Source organism: Salmo salar, chromosome 20, assembly GCF_965601325.2.
Source record: "Salmo salar chromosome 20, fSalSal1, whole genome shotgun sequence".
NCBI classification, from domain to species: domain Eukaryota; kingdom Metazoa; phylum Chordata; class Actinopteri; order Salmoniformes; family Salmonidae; genus Salmo; species Salmo salar.
Window position 1 is genome coordinate 28,271,457 of NC_138310.1, and position 4,837 is coordinate 28,276,293.

Consider the following 4,837-nt stretch of genomic DNA (forward strand, 5'->3'; position numbering starts at 1 on the left):
GTTGAACGGACCCCCGAGACGACGGCACGCATAATGCAGCCTCTCTCCACCAGGTGCAGCGCTTCTCTCGCAGATTAAAAACAAGAAAGGGACAGGGTAAGGGGGATACCTAGTCAATTGTACAACTGAATGCGTTCTCTTTTTTTGCGTCATCACTGCGCCTTCAATCATGCGGAGACGGGCAGCATGAAGGTCTCGTCAATGATTTTGCTGGAAAGGGGACAAATGGTCCTTTAGAATGGTATTCATATTACAGTTGACCTGGAAGTATTACGTGTTTTGGGCGCTAAAATAAGGTCACTTGTACGTTACAGCGCGATGTACAAAAGTGCGTTAGCTAACAAGAAGTTGCTTAATCTTCACTGGTTGCTATATATTTGATCCTTATGTCGTACTGCTACGAATAGCTTTTGTCCCCATATGTATGCTTTGTTTCCATGTCTTGAATGTCCCTTTCCTTTTATTGGGTATTTTCTGTGCCAGTCGCAGGAAGTGGACCACTATGAGAACCCAAGAAATGTGGGTTCCTTAGACAAGAACGCCAAGAACGTGGGGACTGGCTTGGTGGGTGAGCCTGCATGTGGGGACGTTATGAAACTCCAGGTATGTCTGTTCAAAAATCTTGCTTATGCCTTTTGTGTCTTTCCCTTTGTGCTGTTATCTGTGCCCGGTAATATTTGTACCATGTGTTGTGTTGCTGCCTTGCTATGTTGTGTCGTGGGTCTCATATGTGTTGTGGTGTTTTGTCCAATATTTTAATTTGTTTTATTTTTAATCCCTGTCCCTGCAGGAGGCCTTTTGGTAGGCCCTCGTTGTAAGTAAGAATTTGTTCTTAACTGACTTGCCAAATTAAATAAACAAATGTGCAGTGGATTGTTTTGTAATCCTTTTGGTATTATTTGTTTTTCCTTGTCTGGGGTTTGATAAGTTCATAAGTAAGTATTGGTCTTTTCAGTCATGTGCAACTGTTAAATATTTGCTTGTCTGCAGATCCAAGTGGACATAAAGGGGGAGATGGTGGATGCTAGATTCAAGACTTTTGTCTGTGGCTCAGCCATTGCTTCCAGTTCTCTAGTAACAGAGTGGGCAAAGGGCAAATCCGTAAGTTGATCAGCCCAAATTTGACACAGTACTCTTCTCTGCATCATGCTGTATGTGTGTTGGTAGGATTAGGGTTTAGGTTTATTCTCCTATGCGTTTCCACTTGCAGATTGACGAAGCTCTTAAAATCAAGAACACTGATATTGCCAAAGAACTCTGCCTTTCACCAGTCAAGCTCTAGTCAGTCAAACAAACCGATACTACAATAGGGACATGGTCTAATACCTACAGTGCCTTGCTTCAGAAAGTATTCATACCCCTTGACTTATTCCACATTTTGTTACAGCCTGAATTCAAAGTGAGAGAAACTATTTAATCTACACACAATACCCCATGATGACAAAGTTTTAACATGTTTTTAGACATTTTTGCAAATGTAATTAAATTAATTAGATATCTCACGTACATACTGTAAAAGTATTCACACCCCTGAGTCAATGCATGTTAGAATCAACTTCGGCAGCTGTGAGTCTTTTTAGGTAAGTTTAAGAGCTTTGCACACTTAGATTGTACAATATTGGCACATTTTTAAAGAACTTTCAAGTTGGTTGTTGATCATTGCTTGAGAGCCATTTTCAAGTAAAATCTAACTATGCCACTCAGGAATATTCAATGTCATCTTGGTAAGCAAATCCAGTGTATATCTGGCCTTGTGTTTTAGGTTGTCCTGCTGAAAGATGCATTTGGCTCCCAATGTCTATTGGAAAGCAAACTGAACCATGTTTTCCTCTGGGATTTTGCCTGTGCTTAGCTCTGTTCTTTTTGTCCTTGCTGATAAGCATACCCATAACATGATGCAGCCACCACCATGCTTGAAATTATGAAGTGGTACTCCGTGATGTTGTATTTGCCCCGCACATAGTTAATTTCTTTGCAAACATGATGCATGTTTTGGAATATTTTTTAAATTCTGTACAGGCTTCCTTTTCACGCGCGTGTGTTGTTGATCCATCCTCAGTGTTTCTCCTATCATAGCCTTTAAAGTCTCCATTGGTCTCATGGTGAAATCCCTGAGTGGTTTCCTTCCTCTCTGGCAACAGAGTTGGGAAGGATGCCTGTATCTTTGTAGTGACTGGGTGCATTTTATACACCACCCAAAGTGTAATTTAATAACTAAACCATGCTCAAAGGGATATTCAATGTCTGCTTTTTTATTTTATTTTGACCTATCTACCAATAGGTACCCCTTGTAAGGCATTGGAAAAACCTCCCTGGTCTTTGTGGTTGAATCAGTGTTTGAAATTCACTGCTCAACTGAGGAACCTTACTTAATCTTAATCTGTTTGTGGGGTACAGAGATGAGGTAGTCATTCAAAAATCATGTTGCACACAGTAAGTCCATGTAACTTAACATTTTTACTTCTGAACTTTAGGCTTGAATACTTATTGACTCAAGACATTTCAGCTTTTTGTTTTTTATTCATAAATATTTTATAACAATTTCACTTTGACAGTATGGGGTATTGTGCGTAGGCCAGTAACACAACTTCAATTTAATCCATTTGAAATTCAGGCTGTAACAATGTGTAAAGACTTTGTTTCTGAAGCCACTGTATATCCTAGATGTTGGCAAATGATTTTAATTAGAAGTAAATATGTGCATGATTTTATTTTACCTGGGGTGATGTTTTATTGCTCCCTCTTGTTATTCATCTCCATGTAGTGCTTGCAGAGGATGCTATAAAGGCAGCCGTGGCAGACTACAGGGTCAAACAGAAGGAAAACGAGGCGGCAGAAAAAAACTCATCAATTAGTCCCTGTTCTTCCCAATTGCCTTGCTCTGACATCCTGTGTGGTGCAAGCCTTAAATGTGAACATGATACAGGTCAACAGTCATGGCCAAGTTCTCCAATGTAATTGATGCTTTCAGTTAAAACCGTATCAGAACTGCTTACTGTTAAGTTATGGCAGATGTTTGTTTGCCGTTATGTATGGCAATTCTCAAATGATAATCCTAAATGTTGAAATGGAATAAAACAATCCTATTTTGTATTTACAACTCCCAAGAAAGGCATTTTAAACTTAATTAAAGGACTACATTTTTGATATACATTACCAAAAATCGAATCAAGTTTTGTTTAGTTGGCTCTAAAGACAGCATCATGGTTCCTGGAGGAAGTTACAACTAGACAATGGAGGTAGTTACATTTCAGTAATTGAACTGATATAGTGCCATTACACAAAAATATAAATACTGATCTTCTTTGTCACTCTGGGGGACCCATTGTCCCTACTGTTGAGCTCAAATCACAGCAAGTGTGATTCATCCATCTGCAGTTAACATTTTGATAAGATTATTTTTAAAACATTTTACTCATGATTGCTGAAATGGGGCCACCCTCTGGTTATGCGCAAGGATCTTTTTCAGGATCAGCAGCACTGCTAGCATAAGAAGACCCACCAGCACACACAACACAGCCAACAGGCCTATAACTGCTGATAAGCCCTGTTGAGTGAGGGTTCTGGGAGTGGGCGCAGGTAAGGAGCTAGCCTTGTTTGTGGAACTTGTTGCCTCTACAGCGCTTGAATTACCAGGAGGGTATCGGCCTGTAGAATTGTCTAAACATCTGGGCTTCTCAATTGGTAAAGAAGTGGTGGAAGCCTCCTTGGGTGGGGCTACAGATGGTGTTGAATTCAGAGACAAGCAGTCTTCATAGCTTAGATCCTGTAAAGTGTAGTGGTCAGAAAGAAGCCCAGACAGAGCAGTATCTCGGTGATAAGGTGCTTGAGTGGGGCTCTCTGCATTGTGAAATGTTCCCTTCAACACTTGCTTTGATGAACCAGAGATGCTTCCAAAATCCCTGGTTTTGATGGATGAGTATAGAAAACCAGGCACAAGGGTTTTCACTGTGAAGGTACCCAGCTGTCTCTCTGGCTTGGTGGTGAACCTAAGGTGAGAGACTTTCTCATTAGGCTTTAGGACCCGTGGACAGATAGCCATGACAGATAGGGTTAGGAGCATGTGATGTGCAAGGTGTGTTGGTTCGGCACACACCAGGTCAGTGGCCATCTTCAGCCTTCCACTCAGTAGCCACCGGTACAGGTACAGGATGTCACACTCACACACCCACAGGTTGTTGGCCAGCTCCACAGAACGGAGACTTGGCAGCCCGTCAAAGGCGCTCTCTGGCACTGAGCGCAGGCAGTTGCTGTTGATCTTCAGGACCTGCAAGTTGACCAGTGCATTCAGCGAGGGGAGGTCCAGGGCAGAGATGCAGTTAGCTGACAGGTCTAAGTGGGTGAGGGAGGCTGGCAGGTTCAGAGGCAGGCTGGTTAGTCGGTTCCCTTTCAGAGTCAGAACCTGCAGCCTCCCCAGGCCCAGCAGAGCCCCTGGCTGGATGGTACGGATGCGGTTGTCCTCCAGGTCTAAGCGGGTGAGGTTGCCCAACTGGCGCAGGGCCCCGGTGGTGATGTAGGTGATGCGGTTCTTCTGCAGCTGCAGGGTCTCCAGGCTGGGGGGCAGGCCCCGGGGGAAGTGAGCCAGTTGGTTGTGGCTGAGGCTGAGCTCCTGCAAGCTAGTGAAGGGCCGGAGTAGGTTGTCCACATTACAGAGCTGGTTCCGAGCCACAGAGAGGACAGATGTGTTGAGAGGGACGGAGACCGGCAAGGACCTCAGGCCCAGGGACTCACAGAGGACCAGCAGCCCAGGGTGAGGACAGCAGCAGCCTTCTGGACAGGAGGATGTCACAAGGCAGGCCAGTGGAGAGACACAGAGAACCAGTAGGAGACCATAGAG

General features: G+C 43.7%; 1 long non-coding RNA gene across 3 annotated transcripts; it reads left to right on the top strand.

The window, feature by feature from the left end:
• The first annotated feature begins 21 nt into the window (after nt 1–21).
• Nucleotides 22–3,147, top strand: LOC106580318 (uncharacterized). Of its 3 annotated transcripts, none has more exons than XR_001322864.3 (5): nt 22–96; nt 484–603; nt 791–814; nt 991–1,101; nt 2,765–3,147. It is a non-coding gene; the product is annotated as an uncharacterized LOC106580318 (long non-coding RNA). The 3 variants fall into 3 exon arrangements; XR_001322863.3 differs by having other exon boundaries at nt 28–241; XR_001322862.3 differs by lacking the exon at nt 22–96 and having other exon boundaries at nt 265–603.
• Nucleotides 3,148–4,837: the final 1,690 nt, after the last annotated feature.